The sequence below is a fragment of the Mobula birostris genome, chromosome 23, assembly GCF_030028105.1.
Source record: "Mobula birostris isolate sMobBir1 chromosome 23, sMobBir1.hap1, whole genome shotgun sequence".
In the NCBI taxonomy this organism is placed as follows: Eukaryota; Metazoa; Chordata; class Chondrichthyes; order Myliobatiformes; family Myliobatidae; genus Mobula; species Mobula birostris.
The window spans coordinates 32,337,678-32,353,066 of record NC_092392.1 but is presented as its reverse complement, the minus strand read 5'-3'; the positions used below and the strand labels follow the sequence as shown (position 1 = coordinate 32,353,066).

The 15,389-nt window shown below is 42.6% G+C and overlaps 1 long non-coding RNA gene across 1 annotated transcript in view; it reads left to right on the top strand.

The window, feature by feature from the left end:
- Window positions 1-15,389, top strand: part of LOC140186775 (uncharacterized) — a 31,575-nt gene that overhangs the window by 14,551 nt on the left and 1,635 nt on the right. The window lies entirely within an intron of this gene.

Genomic DNA, 15,389 nt, shown 5'->3' with positions numbered 1-15,389 from the left:
AAGATTGTTTAATGTCATTTCCTGTACACAAGTGTAAAGAGAACAAAATATTAGTTACTCCAGATCTGCTGCAGCACAGAAAAGATAAAGAACACAAAAATAATAATAAAACCATAAATGTAAGTGCATAAGATAGCTTATATAAATACATTTATTATAATGTCCATAAAGTGACACTAGGTTGCGCATAAGGTGACTGATGGAAAACAATAAATTTGTGGTGGAGTTAGTGGGTGGAGGTGTTGATCAGCCTTACTGCTTGGGGAAAGTAACTGTTTTTGAATCTGGTGTCCTGTCATGGATGCTGTGTAGCCTCCTCCCTGTTTGGAGTGTGGCAAACAGTTCATGAGCAGGGTGTGTGGAATCCTTCATGATGTTGCTGGCTCTTTTCTGGCACTTTTCTGTATATATATCCTTGATGGCGGGTAGGCTGGTGGGTTGAGCAGTTTTGACTACTTGTTGTGGAGCCTTCCTGTTCACTGTAATGTAGTTTCTGTACCAAGCAGTGGTGCAGCTTGTTCAGATGCTCCCTATTGCAAGTCTGTAGAATGATGTGAGTATAGATGTGCAACGTCCGGCAGAGACTCCTTCACTCAAAGCACCAATGTCCATTTCACTGGGAGAGTTAAACGCATGTCAGCATTGTCGAGAAAGCGAAGGTAAGAACTGGAAGCATTCAGCTGCTCAGGCAACAGCAGAGGGGAGGAAAGAAGAGTGAAGAGTTCAAGTCAAAGTCTCACCATCAAAATGGAAGGAGAGGAAACTGGAAATATTTCCCTGCTCTTTTTCAGATCGCTGCGGGATGATCTTTTCCATCAAGCCCAAGAGAAACTTGGAATTGTACAGTAGCCCCTCACTGTTACGCTGGAGAATCAGCTGCAGCTTTTTATTATCCAAGCTTGTACTTCTCGACCCACAAGTTTCTCACTCTGAATGTTACTAGCTGAGTTGCAGTTTAATCTGGCTGCCTCCACCCTCACTGTTCCAGATGTACTCTACAGTACTGTACAAAGTCTTAGCACATATTTATAGCTAGGGTGCTAAGAATTTAGCACGGTTCTGCAGTAGTTTTATGTACTACACTGTACTGCTGCCACAAAAAAAAACAATACCATGATGTATGTGAGTGATGATAAATCTGATTCTTATGGGTCTCTATTGTGGATGGAGAGTGGGAAGAGGGGAGTGAGAGGGGAATTCTGGTTGGGGAAAGGGAAGGGAGAGAGGAAGGGCAGGAAAAACTAGAGAGACATTCTGTAATGATCAATAAACTAATTGTTTGGAATCAACTTACTTTGCCTGGTGTCTCTGCGTTGGGTGTGTCTGCACCCGTGCCATCCCCATCCCTGGCACTTTTTCTCTGCCATCTGTCCCACACCCCTCCTGGGCGTGCCAGCCTTGCCATTCATAACAGGCGGAAGATACAAATACCTGAGGACATGTACCAGCAGGCTCAAGGACAGCTTTTACCCTGCTGTGATAGATCTTGAGCAGGCCTCTTAAAATAGAAGGATCAGGTTCAAATTTATTGGCGTCTGACTGTACTGTGTATACAACCAAACAAAACAATGTTCCCCTGGACTACAGTGCAACCGCAACACATAATCTTGAGATACTTTGATCTTTCAATCTACCTTGTTTTGACCTTTGCACTTTATTTTGCACCAAATTTTCTCCCCTTCTCCCACCTTCTTACTCTGACTTCTCATCTTGTTTCTCCATTTCTGCTGAAGGGTCTCAGCATGAAACATTGACTGTTTACTCTTTTCCATTGATGCTTCCTGGCCTGCTGAGTTCCTCCAGCATCTTGTGTGTGTTGCTTAAATTTTCTCGGTAACTGAAATACTATATTTTGAATGCTATTTTTTCAAATATTTTGTACCACCTTGATGTACTTACGTATGGAATCAAATGCCTGAATGGCAGGGGAATTATAGCTTTTCAATGTGACAGTAACATACCAATTAACAATTAGCAGTTGGGCAGCCTTGCATTCCATGCAATCTGTAAATCTTGAGAAGGGTTAATTGTTGGATATATAAGTTTTGATCAAAGGAAAAATGGCTGGAAGAAGGTTTTTACTAGGTTACCTTGCAACTTTATAAAACTCTGAAGTATTGCATACAGTTCTGGTTTCCCATTATAGGATGTTGAGGCTTTGGAGAGGGTGCAGAAGAGAATGCTGCCTGGTTTAGAGGGCACATGCCGTTATCAGTTTCTGGACAAACTTAGGTTGATTTCTTTAGAGTGGTGAAGGGCGAGGAAGGATCTGATATAGGCTTATAGGATTATGAGAGACCAAGATAAAGCAGACAGGGAGTAGCTTTGTCCCAGGATAGAAATCTCTAATACTAGAGGGCATGCATTGAAGGCAAAAGGGAGTAGGTTCAAGAGGAATGTGAGGGGTAAGATTTTTACTCAGAGTGGTGGATGTCTGGAATGCACTGCCCGGTATGGTGGTAGAGGCAAATACATTAAAGGCTCTTAAGAAACATTTCACGTCGACTGTACTTCTTCCTATAGATGCTGCCTGGCCTGCTGCGTTCCACCAGCATTTTGTGTGTGTTGTTAGAAACATTCAGATAGACACACTAATATGAGGGTGATGGAGGGATCAGTTTTTAGGGGTTATTGATTCACTTTTTTGTGTGGGCACATGGCCAAGTGGCTAAAGCATTCGACTAGCGACCTGAAGGTTGTGAGTTCAAGCCCCAGCCGAGGCAGCGTGTTGTGCCCTTGAGCAAGACACTTAACCACACAGTGCTCTGCGACAACACTGGTGCCAAGCTGTATCGGCCCCTGCCCTTCCCTTGGACAACATTGGTGTCGCGTAGAGTAGAGACTTGCAGCATGGGCAACTGCCGGTCTTCCATACAACCTTGCCCAGGCCTGCGCCCTGGAGAGTGAAGACTTTCCAGACGCAGTCCATGGTCTCGCAAGACTAACGGATGCCTTAATTGATTCACTTTTTAGCAGGTTCAGCACAACATTTTGGGCCAAAGGGCCTGTTCTATTATTTTACAGTGGTCCAAATCCCTTATCTAACCTTTGCAGTGAGGAAATGACTGTTCCTGTCTGAAAGATGGCATGCCTCATCTTCCTCCCGGCCTCTTGGAGGTCCTCCGAGCCAGATAGAAAACTCACATACACACAGCAGCCCTCTTCTGGAGGGGCGCCCTTACATCATTAGCTGCGCTCCACGGCGTAATTCAACAGCGTGATGTAGGCTGTGAGAGCTGACAATTGACGTTCTGCTGTTGCTTTGAAGGACCCAATGGTATAAAAACCTGCTGCAGTGATCACTTACTAAGCAAGTCACATAGTGTCTCTATTCTAGGCGATGCCTTCAAGTTCCTGCCACACAATTCTTATGACTTCCTTGGACAATCCTAGGAGGAAAATTCATTTAATGTAGCAGAGTCAAACTGTTAACAGTACGCTGGGACCTACTCTACAGTCGGATTTTCTTCTCCAGGATTGCAAGAGATAAATAAATTGGACTGACTATAAAGTGGATAGTACATGTGCTGTCATTTCCATTCCGGCATGTCGGGCCTCTTGTGCCAAGATGAGGCTACCCTCAGGGTGGGGGTGTAACACATTATATTCTATCTGGGTAGCTTCCAACCTGATGGTATGAATACCAAATTCTTCTTCCAGTCAACAAATTTCATGCTCCTGCCCCCTTCCTCTATTCCCTACTCTGATCATTTACTTCTCCTCACCTACCTGTTACCTCCCCCTGGGTCTGCCCCCACCCCACCTTCCCTTTCTCCACTCTCCTCTCAGATTCTTCTTTTCTACAGCCCTTGACCTTTCCCACCCACCAGGCATCACTTACTACCTTCCAGCCAGCCTCCTTCCTCCTCCCCCCCCCACCACCTTCTCATTCAGGCATCTCCTCCCTTCCCTCTCAGTCCTAAAGGAGGGTCTCGGCCTGAAACGTCAACTGCATACTCTTTTCCATGGATGCTGCTTGACCTGCTGAGTTCCTCCAGCATTTTGTGAGAGTAGATTATTTTTATTCATTTGTTTATTTATTTAGTGATACAGCAGAGAGTAGGCCCTTTGGGCCCTTTGAGCAAAGCTGCCCCATCAATGCCGACAAACCTGATAAACCTCAACCTAATCACAGGACAACTTCGCAATATCCAATTAGCTTTCCCGGTGCCCTGGGAGGAAACAGGAGGACACGGAGAAAACCCATGCACTCCACAGAGAAGGCATACAGTGAACAATAGGGCACTGAGGAGTCCAGTAGAACAAAGGGATCTGGGAATATCGGTCCATAATTCATCGAGCGTGGAGTCACAGGTAGATCAGGTCGTAAAGAGAACTTTTGGAACAATGGCCTTCCTAAATCAAAGTATTGAGTACAGGAGATGGGATGTAATGCTGAAGTTGTGTAAGACATTGAAGATACCAAATTTGGAGTACTGTGTGTAGTTTCAGTCACTTACCTGCAGGAAAGATAGAAATAAGGTTGAAAGAGTACGGAGAAAATTTTACAAGGATGTTCCGGGTCTGGATGACCTGAATTATAAGGAAAGATTAAATCGGTTAGAAATTTAATCCTCTGAACGTAGAAGATTGAGGGGAGATTTGAAAGTGGTATACAAAATTATGAAGGGTATAGATAGGGTAAATGTAAGCAGGATTTTTCCACTGGGATTGGGTGACACCACTACTAGAGGTCACGGGTTAAGGATGAAAGATGAAAAGTTTAAAGGGAACATGAGGAGAAACTCAGAGCATCATGAGAGTGTAGAATGAGCTGCCAGCATAAGTGGTGCAATGCGGCCTCGATTTCGACATTTAGGAGAAGTTTGGATAGGTACATGGATGTTTGGGGTATGGAGGGCTATGGTCTGGTTCAGGTATATGGAAGTAGGCAGTTTAAATGTTTCAGCATGGACTAGGAAGGCCCAGGGCCCGTTTCTGTGCTGTACTTTTCATAGACTATATGACTCTATAGCTCCTTACAGAATGCCATCAGATTTGAACTCTGAACTCCAGATCACACTGATTTGTAATAGCATCACGCTATCTGTAATGCTACCTTGGCACCCAGTCCTCAGTCTCCTCTTGTAAGAATCCTTGAATGTGTCCAGCTAACATCACCATGGCTTTCAAACTTCTATCAATGGGTTCTCCTTGAAGGTATGTATGCATCTGTCTTGGTAGGCTATAATAATCCTCATTTCCCCTCTCCATAATGATACAAATGTCCAAGTGCTGAGAAACGGGATTAACCTGTTATCTATTTTTGTCCAGCACGGAAATGATAGGCCGATCTCACCAATGTCACCAATGATAGCCCAATACCAATTCACCAATATCAACATGTTTACATGAATCACAAACAACAGAATTTTAATCTGTTATTTAGCACTGCCAGTAGAGTGTAGAAAAATCAAATACCTGTATATAAAAAAAAATATACACACCATAAGCTAGAGGAGTTCAGCAGGTCAGGCAGCATCTATGGATAGGAATAAATGGTCGACGTTTCGGGCCGCGTCTTGATGAAGGTCTCAGCTGAAAGTATTGACTGTTTATTCCCAATTATAGATGCTGTCTGACCTACTGAGTCCCTCCAGCACATTATGTGTATTGCTCTAGATTTCCAGCATCCGCTGTGCCTCTTGTGTCTATTTTAAAAAAAAGTTAGCACAGGAAGAATATTAAAGCACAGGAAAATACACAGATGTGCCAACTTGTTTCCAGGCAAATAACCACTCGAAAACTTAAATATTTTTTCCTTATCATACCTATTTTATCCTGTAGTCACTGTTTGATCTTTCACTGGAGGTATTTAAAACAGCAGAGATCAAAAGAATAAGACATTGCCTGAAAGATGAACAATCCATGAGCACATACATTCCAGAACACAACAAAGTTCTTGATACATTTTTGTAAAGTACGTGAAAGATCGTAACAAAATCAGATCAAAGGAGTTGGGCATCTAGTCAAAATCCATTTAAGTCTAAGGGTTCCCAACCTTTTTTACGCCATGGACCAATACCATTAAGCAAAGAATCCACAGACCCTGGGTTGGGAACCCCTGCTCTAAGACACCGTGCAGGGAGAGTGCGGCTGATGCAGGAGAGCATTGCTGGAAGCCATCAGCACCTGCACTGGTCATAGATTAACAAATCATACATGATTAAACATCTTTATCAATTATTTATAAAGATAGAAGTCTTCTTATGATGCTATTTTCAGTGAATTTGAAGGAAAGTAATTCAGCCTAACTAGAGTCTTTGCATTGACTGAATTACGAGCTACTTATTTAGATCAGGGATAATTATTTAGTTATTTAATTATTATGAGGTAATTATTTAGATCAGGGTTTCCCAAACTTTTTATGCCATGTACCCCTACCACTAACCAAGGAGTCCATGGGGCCTGGGTTGGGAACCACTAATCTAGATCAAGGATGCCAAGGTAGCGAAGTGGTTAGCACAGTGCTATTGCAACTCGGGGGCCCTGGAGTTCAGAGTTCAGTACGTCCGCCCCGTGGAATGAGTGGGTTTTCTCTGGGTCCTCTAGTTTCCTCCTGCAGCCAAAGACGGACTGATTAGTAGGTTAATTGGTCATTGTAAATTGTCCCGTGATTAGGCTAGGATTAAATCAGGGGTTGCTGGAATGGTGCAGCTCAGCGCCATACCGGATATCACCACCCAAACTGTCAAGGTCCCAACCCTTCACCATTAATGCCCCCATTTTGATAGGATTGGGCTGCAGATCACTCAACTCCATCCAGTGCTCCTGCCGTGCTCTAAGCAATTTACACCCTAGGGTGGTTTGCTGGGCTTTGGCTTTCTCACCTCATTCACAGGTCGAATTAGTTGATTCAGCTACGGTAAGATTCAGCAGCTCTGTGATTCCAATTCTGTCATTGGCGACAGACAACCTTTGCTCTGCTACCTTAGACATGTCAAATAGTTTTCAAGGTATACAGTAAAATCCTAAAGGCCATTCTCTTCATCACAAGAAACACGTTCACTAGGTTTCCAGCACTAATGCTTCAATTCACCAGCAATAATCATTGTCTGTGTTATAAATTATCTTAATACCAGCAGTTTAATTGTAAACCAGTTCTTTATTCCAAGGACAGATTCTATTTATTTTAACTTTGTGACTTGAGTGGATCAGTAATCTGAAGCCTCGTTTGATCATCTCCATTGATACTGCTTGACCTGCTGAGCATTTCCACCATTTTATCCTTTTATTTCTAAGTGTTGTTTTTGTTTGGCTTGAACATCAGAATCAGAATCAGGTTTAATATCGCCGGCATGCGTCGTGAAATTGGTAAACTTTGTGATAGCAGTACAATACAATACATAACGATAGAGAAAAGGCTGTGAAATATATATATTTATTAATATTTTTTATAAATTGAATAAGTAGTGAGGTAGTGTTCATGGGTTCAGTATCCATTCAGAAATCTGATGGCAGAGGGGAAGAAGCTGTTCCTGCATTATTGAGTGTGTGTCTTCAGGCTTCTGTACCTCCTCCCTGATGGTAGCAATGAGAAGAAGGCATGACCTGCACGATTAGGATCCTTAATGAAGAACGCCGTCTTTTTCAGGCATCACTCCCTGAAATTGTCCTAGATGTTACAGAAGTCATTGCCCATGATGGAGCTGACTAATTTTACCACTGTCCGCAGCTTATTTCGATCCTGTGCAGTAACTCCCATACAGTATTCACTATAATATAAAAGCAAGGATGTAAATTTGAAGCTTTATAAAGCACTGGTGAGATCTCACTTGGAGTATTGTGAACAGTTTTGGACCCCTGATCTAAGAAAGGATGTGCTGAAACTGGAGAGGGTTCATAGGAGGTTCGTGAAAATGATTCCCAGAATGAAAGGCTTGCCATATGAGGACTGATTGATGGCTCTGGTCCCCCAAGAAGAATGAGGGGTGACCTAATTGAAACCTATTGAATGTGGAAAGGCCTCGATCCAGTTGGTGTAGAGAGGATGTTTCCAATGGTGGGTGAGTCTAGGACCAGAGGGCACAGACTCAGAATAGGGGGACATCTATTTAGAACAGAGAAGAGGAGGAATTTGTTTAGCCAGAGAGTGCTGAATCACAAGTGGCTTTGGAGGTATATTTAAATTCTTGATTTGTCAGGGTATGAAGGGATACGGGGAGAAGGCAGGAAATTGGGGCTGAGAGGGAAATGGATCAACCATGATGAAATGGCAGAGCAGACTTGATGGGCCGAGTGGCCTAATTCTACTCCTATGACTTATGGTCTTATGGAACAAATCTGTAGCAGTTGAAACAGTGGCCTATGCAGTCGCACTAATATGTGGATATTGAGGTACAGAATAGTCTGATAGTTCAGTGCAGTACTCCATTGTCAGAGGAACTGTCCTCGGGATGAAACGTCAGATTGTCTTCATTCAGAGGAGGATGTAAATGATGCCAGAGCACAAATTCAAAGAACCAGCAAGTTCTTCTCCATGCTCCAACCATTTTTTTTTTACTTTTAGTAGATTTGCTTAGAAGTTCAGGTGCATCTATTAGTGTGGTACAATGCTTGTGTCAAAATTCAACATCTTGCATTCCGTCTGGGTAGCCTTCAATCTGATGGCATGAACATCAATTTCTCCTTCCAGTGAAAAACTCTTCCTGCCCACTATGGTCTCTTGCCTCTTCTCACCTGCCCATCAACTCCCCTGGTGCCCCTCCTCTTTCCCTTTCTCCTATCAGATTCCTTTCACTCCACCCTTTACCTCTCCCATCTACCTGGCTTCACTTATCACCTTCTAGCTACCCTCCTTCCTCTTTCCCTGGCTTTTTATTCTGGTGTCTTCCTCCTTCCTTTCCAGTCCTGATGAACGGTCTCACTCCAAAATGTCGATTGTTTATTCATTTCCACAGATGCTGCCTGCCCTGCTGAGTTCCTCCAGCATTTTGTGTGTGTTGCTCTACTCTTTCAGTCTGTGTAGCAGACCCAGAAGAGTTGTTGGGGCTTTGTACAGAGAGCAAGATTGTGTTCGAATGGTGCTGACATCAGGGCAGTTCATACATCAGATGAGTGAGGAGAGAGTAGTTTATTTAGTTTAGTTACCTATTTGTGTGCTCCCCAATTTACTAAAGCAAGAGTAAGATAGTGTTATCCTGGTACTGTTTGGCTATGGTAGATGCAATTCCAGATGCAAATTCACTTCCAATATTCCATTTCTCAACTCGGTCACAACAAAACATCTGAAATTGCACGTACAAAAGGATATTTATTTATTGAGATACAGCATGGAATAGGCTCTTCCGGCCATGCTGCCCAGCAATCTCCCAATTTAATCCTCGTCTAATCATGGATCAGGTTACAATGACCAATTAACCTATCAACCAGTAAGTCTTTGGAAGACGGGAGGAAACCAGAGCAGTCAAGGGGAGTGTACAAGCTCCTTACAGATACCATGAGTGGTAGGGAGGTATTAGTAAAGGGTCTGTTCACAGATGTTGAGACTAAGCCTATACTTTTATAGTTAAATGAAGTTCTGACCATTGAAGAAGGTTATCAAGGACTACGGGTGGGGGGGGGGCAGAGGGGGCAGAGGGATCTTCATCAGCTGAGTAAGTGGGCCAAGGAATGCCAAATAGAATTTAATATAGTTGTGTACAAAGAGTTGCATTTTCAAAAGTCAAATCAAAATTGGACTTTCAGGGTAAATTTATTGAGATACAGCATGGAATAGGCCCTTTGAGCCTGACTACCCAGCAGTCCTAGCCTAGTCATGAGACAATCTACAATGACCAATTAACCTTTGAACCAGTACATCTTTGGACAGTGGGAGAAAACTGGAGCTCCCAGAGAAAACCCATGTGGTTACAGGGAGAACATACAAACTCCTTACAAACAACAGTGGGAATTGAACCCGGGTCGCTGGTACTGTAAACCATTGTGCTAACCACTACACTGCCATGCCGCCCCTATATAAAGGTCAGTGTTTTGTATTTCACCAGGAAAAAAAAAATACATTTTTCATTACTTGCCATTTGGATCAAAAGCAGGAGACTGTCATTTGGTGTTGAAGAGATGGGGGAATACAACTCCTGAAGCAGAAGGAAGGGAGAGACCAGCATTTGGTACTCAGGGAGGAAGAGATCAGCACTCAGTACTGTGTGGAGGGAGAAGTCAGTAATTGGTATTGATGGGAGGAGATGTCAGGGCTTGGTATGGAGAAGGGAGAGACTAGTACTTGGTGCTGGAGGTGGGGGTGTGATAGGAGACTAGAACTTGATGTTGAGGAGATTCATTGTCTGACAACACGTTGAAAGGGTTCATGGGATTTGGGTGTGTGGAGGTTAGGCTGGTGATGAGAGGATTGTGGGAGCATTAGTTCAATGCAGACATTGGAGACAAACAATGAAGGCTAATAATGTAGTTACCTGGTAGGTGTCCTGGTCTGGACCTGCGGAGTGATGACCATGTTGTCTAGGAATACCCAGTGACAGGTGTCCACAACTTACCCACAATGCTGTGCTGGAAATGGCATCATCTTGCTCCTTCCCGAGTGGAAATTTAATCAGGTGTAATGGCGACTGATTTGTTCGAATTTTCACTTTGGCAAGAAGTTACAAATGCAACTATGTTTCCCTTCGGAAAAAGTAATCAAATTTCAGCATGAATGAAACAGGATCATACAAGTTGAATCCCGTACACAGACACACTCAATCTGCATTCCATGTACATCTTAATTATAGATGATGCCACACTTAAGCAACACAGGCCACAGAAATGCTCATAAGATAATGTGTTTTTTTAAAAAAAGAGTATTCAGGGAATGGAGAATTTTTATCCAGTATCTCTGCACCCAGCTATACGGTGCATATAAAAGGTATTCACACCCCCCCACCTTGGATGTTTTCATTTTTTATTGTCTTACAACACTGAATCACAGTGGATTAATTTGTTTTTTTTTGGCACTGATCAACAGAAAAAGACTCTCTCGTGTCAAAGTGAAAACAGATCTCTACAAACCAATCTAAATTAATTACAAATATAAAATACAAAATAATTGATTGCATAGGTATTCACCTCCTTTAATATGACACACCAAATCATCACTGTGCAGCCAATTACTTTTAGAAATCACCTAATTAGTTAAATGGAGATCTCCATTGTTCAGTCAAGGTGTTTCAATTGATTGTAGTAAAAATACACCTGAAGCTGGAAGGTCCAACTGTTGGTGAGTCAGTATCCTGGAAAAAAACTACACCATGAATGCAAAAGAACATTCCAAGCAACTCTATGAAAAGGTTATTGAAAAGCATGTCAGGAGGTGGATGCAAGAAAATTTCCAAGTCACTGAATATCCCTTTGAGCACAGTTCAGTCAATCATCAAGATATGGAAAGAATATGGCACAGCTGTAAATCTGCCTAGACTGAGTGACTGTACAAGATGGAAACTAGTGAGGGAGGCCACCAAGAGACCTATGACAACTCTGGAGGAGTTATAAACTTCAGTAGCTGAGATGGGAGAGACTGTACACATAACAACTATTGCCTGGATGCTTCACCGGTCATAGTTTTATGGATGAGTGGCAAAGAAAGCGAAAAGTTGGAAAAAAAGCTCGGATGAAATCTCAGCTCGAGTTTGCCAGAAGGCATGTGGGAGACTTTGAAGTCAGTTGGAAGTATGTTCAATGGTCTGATGAAACCAAAATTAAGCTTTTTGACCATCAGACTAACCGCTATATTTGGCATAAGCGAAACATTGCACATCATCAAAAACACATTATCCCTACTGTGAAGCATGGTGGTGGCTGAGTCATGCTGTGGGGATGCTTCACTGCAGAAGGCCTTGGAAGGCTTGTGAAGGTAGAGGGTAAAATGAATACAGCTAAATACAGGGAAATCCTGGAGGAAAACCTGATGCAGTCTGCAAGAGAACTGCGACTTGGGAGAAGATTTGCTTTTCAGCATAATAATGAGCCCAAGCATAAAGCCAAAGCTGTACAGGAGTGGCTTAAAAACTATAAAATTAATGTCCTGGAGTGGCCAAGTCAGAGTCCAGACCTCAAACCTCAATCCAATTGAGAATTTGTGGCTAGACTTGGAAAAAGGCTGCTCACTCACAATCCCCATGCAATCTGATAGAGCTTGAGCAGTTTTGTAAAGAAGAATGAGGGAAAAAATTGCAGTGTCCAGATGTGCAAAGCTATTGGAGATCTACCCACACAGACTCAAGCGTGTAATTACTGCCAAAGGTGCTTCTACTAAATACTGACATGAAGGAGGTGAATGCCTATGCAATCAATTATTTTGTGTTTTATATTTGTGATTAATTTAGATCACTTTGCAGAGATCTGTTTTGTCTTGACAGGAAAGAGACTTTTTCTGTTGATCAGTGTCAACAAAAGGTAAATTAAATCCTCTGAGATTCAATGTTGTAAAACCATAAAACATGAAAACTTCCAATGGGGTGAATGATTCTTATGCGCACTGTATCTGTGCCTAAGATTTTTGCACAGTATAATTGGTATTTTGATAATAAATTTACTTTGAACTTTGGATATTTCATTGGTGATCTCTCTGTGATGCAATTCTTGTTTTTGCCACTGCTTAACAAAAGTTGTAGTTTGCACCCAGAAAACCCCAATGCATTTAATCTTCTTTGTTGTTCCTTTTTGTTCCTTGCAGCACATTGGTTGGCATTTTGACCGTTTCCTTAGCATTTGTCTGTATGTACAAGGCCAATTTGCTAGCTCAATGCGCAACCCAGCATGGATGGAAAGCGTGCAAGAGGCCAGCCAGGTTCAAAGCCAGGACCATTCTCCTCGAAGTGGCTTCTGCCACTACAGCACCAGCTTGCTAAAACATATTTAATCTATGGGGGAAGAAGTTTCCAGTGCTCAGCTTATGACATTGAATTGTAAAGAACTGACTCTGGGAAATCCAAACTAAGCCATCCTGAGGTGAATTGCAAACTGCATTTCAATTCCCTGACACGATCCCTCAAGTGATCCAATTGAGCATTTTTTTTATTCTATCAGTCCTATTCAGACAGTAAGAGTAAACCGATTTTTTTATGGGCCCAGGGTCAGAGAAGGTAAGATCAGCCGGATGGTCTTTGTAACACATTAATGTTTTTCAAAGTCATTCTGGTTATTGATTTAGTTTTATCTAGTGGCTGCCATGGCATGATTCTATGATTCCATAATCTGAATTCAGCTCAGCAAATTAATACTCTAGCTCCAGTGAGTTCACCGTAATCTCATGTAGCATAGTTGGGGAAGCAATCCTTCAGGTTTGTACTTTCCTTCAAGGTAAATTTCTCTACGTGGACAACCAGTGTCAGAAACCTAGATTAATCTGTATAGATAGCGCTTGTGAAGCCCTCCGTTGGTCAGGGCTGACCTTGGATGTCGTGTCCCAGCTGTCTACCTGATTTGCAAGCAAGAGCAGTACAATATGGAGAGCAAGAAGTTGCCCATGCACATGTCTGCCCCCCTCTTCCTGCAGTCAATGAATCCAGAGGAACAGCAGAGACAGATACAGTTTGGCACCAGCAGCATCGCGGGAGTTGCCAGTCGGCATTAAACTCAACATAGGACTGCCTTAGGGAATCCAGCTCCGGACTTTTTCCTCAGGGTTTACCCCTGAAGCTTTTCCCATGAGTGGGTGTAGGCAGAAGACAGTGGAGGTTTGAAATCAGAGGTTTCCTTCTCCTAGATGAGCTGCCGATCATGACTAATGAGCTCCATCTGTCCAAAGCGACTAGTTTTAAGATGCCAGTAACTCGCCTTTGCCCCTTCTCCTGTCAGTAGAAACAGTTCTGCCGGGCTTAGTGGCTAAGCCACATGTGAAGGCCAGGATCTGGATTTGGATGTCAGAGTCTATTTGAGATGCACACTATTGAGAGCATTTAATAGATAGTGGGAGCTTATCTCCACTACCACCCCTGGCTACAACAACCTTAAGGAACCATTATAGAACGAGACTGCTAGCAATAGTATAAGACCCCTATTCTTTCTCATCAAAGTGTCTCCAATTCAATTTAATCTTGTGTACCAGGAGAAAGTGTGAATACGAATTTATCAGAACTAAAACAATACATCTCTGAGGGGTTGTATTTAACCACAGACTCTTCAATTCCTGTCCTGAAGAAGGGTCTCATCCTGAAATGCTGACTGGTCATTTCCATAGATGCTACCTGACTTGCTGAGTTCCTCCAGCATTTTGCGTGTGTTGCTCTGGATTTCCAGAGTCTGCAGACTTTCTCATGTTTATGTTATAGGAAGGAATTTTTCTTTCCTTACTAGCTGCAAAGAACAGTGTGAACTAAATTTAAGTACTCTTCATATTAATTTGTTCATGACTAAATATGTAATGTAGCAACAGTTCTGAAATTTTGTTCCATTGAAATAATTTTCAGAAGCCAAGTTCAATTTGCAGACATTACTGCACGCACTGTACTTGTCATTGGTAATGAGCTTCAAATAAACATTTTGCAAAGAGCAAAAATAACATGGCACAAAATAACAGTATTATCTTTATTCTTGCAGAATTCTTTAATTCAAAATTGTGAAGTCGTAATGTAGACACACCTCCCTCCTGTTCGTGCTCAAGAAGAAAGTGTGAGCGGGCCACAGGGTAGTGTAGTGTTTACCAGAATGCTTTACTGTACCAGTGACCCGAGTTCAATTCCCGCCACTGCCTGTAAGTCTGTACGTTCTCCCCATGACCACGTGGGTTTCCTCTGCGTGCTCTAGTTTCCTCCCACAGTCCAAAGACATACCAGTTGGTAGGTAATTGGTCATTGTAAATTATCTAGGATTAGGCTAGGGGTAAATCAGGGGATTATTGGGCCGCAGGCTCGAAGGGCCAGAAGGGCCTACTCTATACTGTATCTCAATAAATCAATAAATAAACCAATATATATATTACAGTATTATCTGTTCTCTTTTGATCCTCATTCCTAAACCATATTATGCCATCCTACCAAGCTGATCTGTCTGCTTAAAGTAGAAAATCTTCAACCCTTAAAATGCACATTACCCAAGAGTACCAGTGACCCAGGTTCAATTCCTGTCGCTGTGTGTTAGGATTTTGTACGTTCTCTCCGTGACCATATGGATTTCCTCTGGGTACCCCGGTTTCTTTCCACAGTCAAAACATATACTAGGTGGTGGATTAGTTGGTCATTATAAATTGTCCCGTGATTAGGCTAGGGTTAAATAGATGGGTTGCTGGGTGCCAGAATGGCCTAATTGGCACTGTATCTTGATAAATAAATTATCGCCTGCATCCATTGGTACCCAACATGAAGAGGTAATGAAGGGAAATTTGGAGCCCGTGCATTATGATCCCACCTCTCCACTGAATGCCAGACTCCCTCTCAAAGACTTGCTGTCTCCAAGTC